Source organism: Hibiscus syriacus, unplaced genomic scaffold, assembly GCF_006381635.1.
Source record: "Hibiscus syriacus cultivar Baekdansim isolate YM2019G1 unplaced genomic scaffold, ASM638163v2 tig00111330_pilon, whole genome shotgun sequence".
NCBI classification, from domain to species: domain Eukaryota; kingdom Viridiplantae; phylum Streptophyta; class Magnoliopsida; order Malvales; family Malvaceae; genus Hibiscus; species Hibiscus syriacus.
The window spans coordinates 12,301,248-12,312,505 of NW_024063059.1; the positions used below are offsets into that span (position 1 = coordinate 12,301,248).

General features: G+C 39.1%; 1 pseudogene; it reads left to right on the forward strand.

The window, feature by feature from the left end:
* The window catches only part of LOC120158670, a 31,466-nt pseudogene extending 20,458 nt beyond the window's left edge, over positions 1-11,008 (forward strand).
* Positions 11,009-11,258: the final 250 nt, after the last annotated feature.

Below are 11,258 nucleotides of genomic sequence, written 5' to 3' on the forward strand. Positions count from 1 at the left end.
AATAGCTGAACCGGACAGGCTCTCTTGAAAACAATGGATCAGGAGTTGGTCATTCCCGCCATATCCTGTCATCTTTCGACAGAACATAGTAATATGGGCTGAAGGGCAACTGTTCCCGTCGAACTTCTCAAACTCAGGAACTTTAAACTTTGGTGGAAGCACCAAGTCTGGAACTAGGCTCAGCTCCATTGCGTCCACTCCATAATAATCATGATCTCCCTGGACCATCTTTATTTGATCTTCTAATATTTTTATCTTTTTTTAGCTTTATCTTCCTCGTCAAAGTCTGGGACATGATAATCATCCGGATGATCATCAGGGATGATTGTAGAAGTTTGTATCTTCACAGCAGGTGCAACTTTCGCTTTGGTAGCGAATGAGTCCCCGGGTAGTGCTGCTTTCCCTTTAGTAGCAGATGCGTCCCCGGGTAATATTCCGGGTGAGAGAACCACTTGCGGGGTTGGTGGTATGGCCACCCCCTCGGAAGAGATGCCCCCTGATGCACTAGCTTGCTGTAGACCTGACAACTTGGCTACGATTTGGTCGACCAAGGACTCCTGATTTTTCTTGATGGACTCAAGAGTACTTTCACTGTTCTGAGCCATCTTATCTTCTAGTTCCTTTTGAAGTCTTGCCATGTGCTCTTCGATTTTCTCCATTCTGGCTTCCATTTGTCTCTTTTTTGCTCGAGTATTGTGCGGGTGATGTGTATCTGATGCTTGTGGTGGTAAGCTCGGTGTCTGAGACATGTTCTGTTAGTTAATACGAATGTAAAAACATGGAAAAACATAAAATAAACAGACATGAAATATAAAATGCAAGAAATGCAATGCATGATGTATGCAATTGGAGGCATTGATCCAGAAAAGTGTTCATTATTATAAATAACCCTTGTTCAGACAAAAATGTCTTATCTTTTAAGAGACATAAAAACAGATTAAAGGTACATTCGGACTAAGTCCTCTAGACCCCGAACAGCTTCCAGTAGGTTGACAAGTCTTCTGCCTTCCTCTGTCACTGGTAGAATGCCTTGTCGAACCACACCAGCTTCCCTTGCTAGGCCGTGAAGATGACGGGCTGCTTTTTGCACTTGATCCAGGAAATCTCGGATGGTTGCGTCTCAGGCCCTCACCCTTTGCTGTGCTTGTTCCCAACGGAAACGCCATTGTAATCCTCCGTCGAAGGGCACCATCTGAAGCTCGTTTGCTTGCCTCTTGAACCCATCTACAATAGCTTCTAACTCAGCTATTGTCTTGCCATCTTTCTCATGTCGTTTTTCAATGTCAGCTATCCGAACTCTCAAGCGCTGGTTCTGATATTGACTATCTGCCAAGAGTCTTTGGGCAGTCTTCATCTGTTCCCTCCAAGCTTTCTCATCAGGCCCCTCAAACTTCCTTTTCAGGCTATGAGGTTCGTCTTTCCAGTATTCAGAGGTTACTTTCAACTTGGAGTTATCCTTGACCTTATCTTGATACCCCTTTCTCAAGTCTTCGAGCTCAAAACGGACTCTTTTTTGTTCTTTTTCCAATTTTTCTGCCCGATCTTTCTGAGAGTCAGCATCAAGCTTCCACTGATAACGTTCAGCTTCAAGTTCCTTTATCCTTTGCTTCAGCTCATTATTCACGGCTTCAAACTCGGTCTTGGCTATCTCGAGTTCAGAAGGGACATGCATGAGATGTTCTTCCATGGTCCGGGTGTCATCACAGTCTGGCACAGGGATGTTGTCATTCTTTCTTAATCTTCGCCACTCCACATAATCCGGAGTGAGCATGCTTCTGGCAGCTACAACATCCATCCGGAATACTTTCCTCCACGAATCGGTTGCTTCTTTGATCATCTTCTTATAGCTGTCGCCGTGATACTCAAACTCTGACCTAGCCAACCCGCATGTTGCTGGGACAAACTGACGTGCTCCGTACTGTCTAAGTGCTAATAGCGGAGCATACCCGACTGCTCCCCAAAGTCCAAGTAAGGTCACAGTGTCGGAGTCATCACATCGAAAAAGAACATCACTGAGGAATAACCAAGGGGCTCTCCAGACGATATCTCGGTCTTGAAGATGCGTAAAGACCTTCATCCATTTTTCTTTCGAAGCGCCTTCATGCCATTTTAAGGTAATAAATTCACCTAGAGGTGAATAGGTGGTGCTGAAACGGCGGTAGGCAACCCCGTCAGTCTTCCAGAAGTGGCTGTGAATCCAGACTTGAAGGAGCTGAATGCACCCGGTGAATCTTCCTCCGCCAGTTCTTCGGCAATGGTTGAGCGATCAAAAGGTCTCGGCCAAAATGGCTGGTGCTGGGTTAACTCGTTTAGAAAGTTGCTCAAATAGTTCTACCACGGCAGCGTCAATGCACCCCAAAGCCTTCGGAAATATGATCAAACCGTACAGACCCAGTGCAAAAAGGTCTATAGTCTTCCACTCATCAGGGTGGTTTTTCATTAGTTGCTTTATATGGATCCACTCGATTCCTTCCCCGCTACCTTTGTGCCGGAGTCGATCAGTCACCCACTTTTCATCAACCCCTGCAATCTTGGCCAGTCCGTTCTTGAAGGGCTGACTCTTGATATGTTTAATATATGCCCTTTCTAGTTTGATGCTTTCGCAGTGCAGTAGAGTAGTATACTCTTCGATAGTAGGCACCATGTCTTCCTGGTTAAAGGTGAAACAACTATATCTAGGGTTCCAGAATTGAATTAATGCTCGGAGTAAGGGCTCATCAGTCTTGACATGGAGCAAGAGGGCGATATCACCATATCGTTGGCTGAATTTCTGCTTTCTGTCATTCTTCCAACTGTCCCAAATGTTTCACAGCTCTTGGACATTATTCTGTTTCAGGCTGACAGCGGCATAACTAACCAGTTCTGATACATAGTTTCCCTGAAGGCTGTCTCCCTTCTCTTTCTGAGCCTTCTCGGACCATAGTCGTGCCTCAGCGTTTTCAATCTCTTGTATTACAACACCTTTGTCCATTAATTCGAATTATTTTGTGTATAACAAATGCTTTTTAGGGATCAATAGCCTCTTGTAATAATGCAAATGCTAGAAAACACAAAGGCAAAAACGTTAGTAAAATAAAAATACAAATAAAAAAATGACGGAAGGAAAAAGCGCAACAAAAACATGGTTAGGGTAAAAATATCCTAAGTTTTGGAACGTGGTTTCGGGGTAGGCTCTAATTCTTCATGGTCTCCCGGTTTAGGTTTTAAAAAAACGGTACCCGAGTTCTCCTTGTCGGTGCCCCCTTGGGCTTGCCAGACCCTTAGTCCTAAACCCATCACAGGCTTGTATGGACTAAGTTAAACTCGAGGGGACACATTCCCTTATGCCCGCACGGTGAATAAATTCACACGAAGACATAAGATATATGAATCCCGAAGGCTACTTGCTAGGCCCGCACGGTGAATAAATTCACACGAAGGCGTCGCTTTCACCCCCACTTAAAATAGGAATTGGAGCTCAGGTATAGAGCCTTAGATGGAAAACAACTTTGAAGTCTGAAATCATGAGAAAACGATTAGTCCAACTATTTACTCAAAAATATAATCAAAAGTAAGTAAAAAGGATCGAAATATTACCTTAAAATTTAAACTTACCATTTTCGTTAAAAAGACAACTGGAAATTACCTTAGCCTGACTCACTTACGTCCCCAGTGGAGTCGCCAAGCTGTCGTAACCGTCTTTCGGTTGGTTCCCGGAATTGGGCTTCGACTTGGATTAAACGGATTGGAGTCACCACCGATCATTTATTTGAAAATAAATGGGTTGACCGGATACCTTATAATTTACCTGATCTGCGTCTTACCAAAGATGTGTCGGATTCGGGAGTCGGTTACAGTCAAGGAAGGGTTAGCACCCTTGAACTGCCCTTTCGGTACTACATAATTTCCAGTTGTCTTAACTAAGAAAATTGTAAATTTAAATTAAAAGTTAAAATAACGATCCAAAACTTACCTTTAACTGTTTTTTGAAAACGTACTCTTATGGAATCAAGGAAAAACGTTAGAAAAATAAAGGTGACGAAAATAAATTGAAAATAAAATAAAGAAAAAAATTAACAACATATAAAATAAGGACAAAAAGCAAACGACATGACCAACATTGAGATAACAAAACTGAAATGAAAAAATAAAGACGAAAGAGAATAACATAAATAAAGAAACAAATGTAAATAAATAAAATACGACCAAAAAAAAATCATCAAACATTTGAAGAATTCAAGATCAGAGATTGGAACTTCAAGCTTTCAAAATCAAGAGTCAACAACGACAGGCCACCGGAGATCGAGATTACTCTCCAGAGCTCAGAATAACATATGTTGCATACGCATTTTAGGCATACCTAAGAGCATGACATCCATAACATCACATATATGCATATCTTTGCAGGTTTTACCCATAGCTAAGTTCAACTTCACAACGAAGGGACCGCTGGTTGTCAACAAACATTTCTCAGATTCAGAGTCAATTTCAACTTCACAACGAAGGATATTGGACTCCAGACAACGCAAGTTCAACTTCACGATGAAGGGACCGCTGGTTGTCAACAAACATTTCTCAGATTCAGAGTCAATTTCAACTTCACAGTGAAGGATATTGGACTCGAGACAACGCAAGTTCAACTTCACGACGAAGGGACCGCTGGTTGTCACCAAACATTTCTCCAATTCAGAGCCAATTTTAAAACGAAAGATATTGGACTCCAAACAACGCAAGTTCAACTTCACGACGAAGGGACCGCTGGTTGTCATCAAACATTTCTCCAATTTAGAGCCAATTTCAACTTCACAACGAAGGATATTGGACTCCAGACAACGCAAGTTCAACTTCACGACGAAGGGACCGCTGGTTGTCATCAAACATTTCTCCAATTTAGAGCCAATTTCAACTTCACAACGAAGGATATTGGACTCTAGACAACGCAAGTTCAACTTCACGACGAAGGGAGCGCTGGTTGTCAACAAAATTTCCCAGTTTAAAGACAGCACAAGTTCAACTTCACAACGAAGGGGCCGCTGGCTGTCAACAAACAATTTCCCAATCCAATTTCAACTTCACAGAAAATGATATTGGACTCGAGACAGTTCAAGTTCAACTTCACAACGAAGAGGCCGCTGACTGTCAACAAACAATTTCCCGAGCCAATTTCAACTTCACAGCGAAGGATATTGGACTCGAGACAACACAAGTTCAACTTCACGATGAAGGGGCCGCTGGTTGTCAACAAAAATTTCCCAGTTTAAGACAGCACAAGTTCAACTTCACAACGAAGGGGCCGCTGGCTGTCTACAAACAACTTCCCAATTTCAGAGCCAATTTCAACTTCACATCGAAGGATATTGGACTCGAGACAACACAAGTTCAACTTCACGACGAAGGGGTCGCTGGTTGTCAACAAAAATTTCCCAGTTTAAGACAGCACAAGTTCAACTTCACAACGAAGGGGCCGCTGGCTGTCAACAAACAACTTCCCAATTTCAGAGCCAATTTCAACTTCACAGCGAAGGATATTGGACTCGAGACAACGCATGTTCAACTTCACAACGAAGGGGCCGCTGGTTGTTAACAAACACTTTCCAAGCTTTCAGAGTCAATTTCAACTTCACAGCGAAGGATATTGGCCTCGAAGCAACACAACTTGCATTGGATTTCAACCTCACGACGGGGGATATCCAATTCTCAGGCTCAACTTCACGACGAAGGAGCCATATGCAATTCCAACTTCACAAACAGAATGACCCAACTTCACGACGAAGGAGTCATCTGTAACACCCCAACACCAAAGTCTTCAGGTCAAGTTTCACCTTCTCGACGAAGTATCTTGAGCCAGAAGACGATTCAGAGGCCACTTGCCAACAACTCTGAGTTTGATTTCAACTTCACGACGAAGGATTTCGTACTCAGAATTTTCCTAGTTTTGACTCAACCTCACGACGAGGGAGTCATTTCGTATTGACAAACCAGCTCTACGACAGAGGATGTTCGACCTTGTTAAAATTTGTGTCTTTTAATCTTTGCTCCATTTTCGTTACACGATAATGAGCAAAGAGGGGCAGCTGAAGACACCAAATTTTGACCAATTAATATTGTTATATATTATATACAATAATGTTTACATCAGATTGGTAGCCCAGCAGTGACTAGTAACACGTGGCCCAACAATGGCCCGAAGTGAAGCACTTGAACCGGTCTGCTTGTATTTCCGTCTGAACCGGGTCCAAATTGAACCGTTGAACTAGGGTTTGGAAACCCTAGTTCCTCCTCTCTTTGTCTCCTGACTGAGCGCCGCAGCCCCAACCTTCCAAAGGTCCCACGACCAAATTCCTCGATCAACAGCCCCCACGAGTCTTCGCCATACACGCCTCTATCCCATGCTTCTCGGCAACAGACCACCATCGTGGATGTTTAGGACACCAAAATAGCAAATAACAAGTGTTTTAGTCCAAACAAACCTCTGAAAATTCGGAACTAGAGATAGCATTATTATGTGTATAAATACCCATGTAATCAACGATATCAGGGGGGAGGACACGACTTGTACACAAACACCACAAATCTACAGCAAATATAGAGAAACAAGCCGAATCTTTGTACAACGTTTGAAAGGAAATAAAGGTAGCGTTTTTACCTTATTTTGTTCGTTCTTGGTTACTTGCATGCGTAGTTACTTGCATTTTTGTGCTTGAAAACCCCAAAGAAAAACGTTTTGGCCGATGACAGAGGGGTGGATCTTTTGAACTTTCGATCTTCGATCTACACCCGGAGGCTTGTTTTCCTAAAAAACTATTCGGAAATTCAAAGTGGGGAAGGGAAAAGCTCTTAAAAAAATGAAATGTTTTTTTGATTTGCCGCCGATGAATGGCGGCCGTCGCCGTTCAATGGCGGCGGCGAGGCGGAGCAAGGGTGGCCGGATTCTGGGCTGCTCATCATGTTCATCAGTTTGATGAACAAATCAGAGAAAATAAGAAAATGGGGGGGGTTCGGCTGATGAGGAGAGAACAAATGAAGTTTTCTTAAAAATTTTAAGTTATATACTCGGCCCACGAAGACCCGCGTGACCCGACCCGCAACAGCCTATACCCGCGTGTTTTTTGAAAGGGGGTAAACTGCGCCTTTTGACCCTACCGTTTCCATAACTTCTATTTTAGTCCCCAAATCCGATTCTTAAATCTGATTTCCTTTTGATTTCGACCCTGAATTAAGATTTTCTTTTAATTTAGTCCTTTTTGGGATTTTAATTCTAATTTTTTATTTATATATTTTATAGTATTATTAGTTTTTTATTTTATTTTTACATATATGTGTGATTAGTATTTTATTATTTATTTTATTTATTTATTATATATATCTATATGCATGTATATATTGTATTTTTTTTACAAGTTAATATTTATATAAATATATATATATATATATGTTTTTTTTATCTTCTTTCCCTCGATTTATTTTACTTTTATTTTTATGTTTATTTCTTGTTATTTAATTTTTTTTTGTCGTATTTTATTTATTTACATTTGTTTCTTTATTTATGTTATTCTCTTTCGTCTTTATTTTTTCATTTCAGTTTTGTTATCTCGATGTTGGTCATGTCGTTTGCTTTTTGTCCTTATTTTATATGTTGTTAGTTTTTTTCTTTATTTTATTTTCAATTTATTTTCGTCACCTTTATTTTTCTAACGTTTTTCCTTGATTCCGTAAGAGTACGTTTTCAAAAAACAGTTAAAGGTAAGTTTTGGATCGTTATTTTAACTTTTAATTTAAATTTACAATTTTCTTAGTTAAGACAACTGGAAATTATGTAGTACCGAAAGGGCAGTTCAAGGGTGCTAACCCTTCCTTGACTGTAACCGACTCCCGAATCCGACACATCTTTGGTAAGACGCAGATCAGGTAAATTATAAGGTATCCGGTCAACCCATTTATTTTCATATAAATGATCGGTGGCGACTCCAATCCGTTTAATCCAAGTCGAAGCCCAATTCCGGGAACCAACCGAAAGACGGTTACGACACATGTATATCTCTATGAATACGAATGGTGTGCCGTGTGCCAAATGAAGGCAAGAGGATAACCTAGATTAGTTGGCTATTTTTGAACATCAGATAGAAAAAAGGATTTATCAAACTTCGATTTGATTCAGCAATCTTGTGTGACTTTGCCTTACTTACGAATCCTGGCTTCTTTTCCGCAACTCATGCCAATATTTGATGCCTGAATTACTATTGGTAAGTTAATCTGGCATTTCAGGCCACAAAAATAGTTAATAATGTTGTTTCTATTCCTAGTTCCTACCTAGCACTCCTTTTTGATATCTGTGTTTTGACTAGTGCCTATGAATTAACCGGAATATGTCAGGTCCCTATCTTTTACAGTATAGTATTGATTGTTACATATCTGGAAAATTAAAGATAGGGAAGGGATCGATAGTTTGGCTTCCAATCCATCTGTTAGCCATCCCTTGAAGGAGTCCAATTGATTAGCAATTTGTGTTCAATTATTTCTTGAGCTGCATCTGGACTCTTCATCTGTCAAAACCTCTCTGCTTTAGTTGTCAGTCTATCCATTCAAGTATGAGGTCATTCTTATTTTGAATATGGTGGACAATTATTGCAAATCTATTCCCTTTTTAAAGTTGAAGCAAATGATACTAACACCTAATGTATGATATCCATTTAGAAATACTTTCTTTCTTTATGCACTTATTTTGAATATAGTATAGATCCTTTTAATTGTTTCTTTGTAAACTATTGTTTTAAATTTTTACTTGTTTATTTTCCCATGAGTCTAAGTTAACATAATCAGGTGTCTACCTTCGATATATCAGCAGAGATTGTTCCATATTTGGAAAATAAGTTATAGGGAAGGAATTGGTGGTTTCCACCTTTTTGTTTGTTTTTGTGGAAGTGACTTATTGTTTCTCAGTAAGCAGCACTCACTGCTTATATGAACTACTTATATACTATATAGTTTATACTTATAAACTTGTACTTTATAGTTTATATATGTATATATACTTTATACTAAAACTTTATATATATATATATATATATAAACTATACCAAATACAATAAATCAAAATAATCAATTACATGACAATATTTGTCTGAATCCAGGAAGGAAAGATGAAGAGTCAACATTGTAGGAATCTCTCCGAGTTTCAGATCGGCAAGGCTTTGTAATCTAAACCGAACTTTCAACCGATTAGTCTTCTCCACTGTTCTCGAACTCATAACAACTGGATGCATGACAGCAATCCAAACATGAACACACCGGTTCCCCAAATTATACAAATAATGCTTTTGGGATAAAATTCTGCCCTCGGCAAACGAAATTTGAAACCCTAAAGTTCTTATACTATAACTTTTTGAGGAATGTTGGCTTCCTTCACTTGTTTGTTTGTAGCAGCCATGATCTATGTTATTTGTGCAAGTTGGATGTAATGTAAACAAGCCATTGAGTGGTGACTGGCGAGTCCCTTTTGCTTTTGAACCTCTTGTCCTCTGTCTGTGTTTCAATTTTTTGTTCTTAAAGATTAGATCTCTGATTTGTTTAACATAGAGATTTGGGAAACTTGTTTTATGACTTCTGCATATAGCATGTATGTAGTTCTTTGCAATTTATATAAGCGTGCTTATTGTGAACAAGTGTTTTGTATGCTATCTCATTTATATTTGCTTTATATATGTTCTTTTAATGCTTTTTCATATTTTGGAAAACTACACATCTAAGTAGAATGACCTAAATGCGTAAATTTTTTAATTATAGGTTGATAAAATGTTGGACAGTATAAAATGGGATGACAAAGGTTTAGCAGTGGCTATAGCTCAAAATGTTGATACGGGAGCCGTATTAATGCAAGGCTTTGTAAACAGGGATGCACTAGCTACAACAATCTCTTCTAGGAAGGCGAGGTTCTTCAGTCGATCACCGTCAACATTGTGGACAAAGGGAGAAACCTCCAATAATTGCATCAACATTCATGATATATTTGTTGATTGTGATCGTGATTCTGTTCGTTCTAAATCTACTCTCTGTTTGGCATTTTTTATCGTTTGCTTAATTGACTAAGTTTTATTTTTTTTTCCTTGATTGCTTAATGTATTAGTGTGACATAACTGAAACTTCTCCTTTAGATAATTTACCTTGGGAAGCCGGATGGCCCTACCTGCCACACAGGGTCAGAGACATGCTATTTCACAACAATAAGTGATTTGTTAAAGGAGAAAAAAGTAAGCAGCTCTCGTGTTTAACATAATCATCACAATCGTTTATTCTTACTTCAAACTTACATTATATGGTGTTATTTGCAAGTTCATAATTAAATTAGTCTGTATTTGCAGGTTGAAGAAACTAACTTGGCATTGACAACTTTATATTCATTAGAATCTACAATTTCCAAAAGAGAATTAGAGTTAGCAGGGAAACATGGAAAGCCCTCGTAGACTAAACGACTCTTAACCGATGAAAACTTCTTGTGCTCAAAAATCCGGTATGATTAGTTTTACCTTTGCTGTGCTAATTTTGTTTTCCATAGAGAACTGCAGAAAGTAGACCCAGTCATAAACAAAGGAGTTTTAAACCTCCAATGAACAGCATGTGTAAAGTATCTATATATGGAATTTGCATGTTAAGTTTTATATAAGCAAATTAGATGGATCTGTTTACTTATGCAGGGAAGAAGCAGATGAGTTGTGACGAACACTGGAGGAGAACGAGGATAGTTCACGTACCGCCTCGGAAATGGCGGATGTACTCTACCATGGCATGGTTTTGCTAAGGCGTAAAGATGTAAAAATAGAAAATGTTCTAGAAGTTCTTCGGCGAAGATTCTCTCAGTCGGGTATAGACGAGAAGCAAAGCCGTGTATCAAGTGAGAGCTAAGTGTAAGCTGTACTTTTGCTAAACAAGTTATAGATTTGCAGTTTTAATCCTATGCTTGGTTTTGTTCCAATTGTTGACATGCTTAGTTTGTTTTCAGTAAGTTATAATTATGGCATAGTCTATCTATGCGTCATAATTATGAAATAATCTATCTCTGCCTCGTTAATTCTAAATATGCCACAAACCCAGTACTTGTATTTTGATCTACCTCAATAACAATGTAATAATCTTTTTTTTTTCTCGCTTTTCGGTCGAATCTTTCTCAATTATTCTATGATATATTAGTTGTTCTAATTTTTTTAATAGTATGAGTGATTACAAGTATGTATATAGAATTCTTTTAGCTTATTGATAACGTACACATGCCTTGCAAAAGTAAC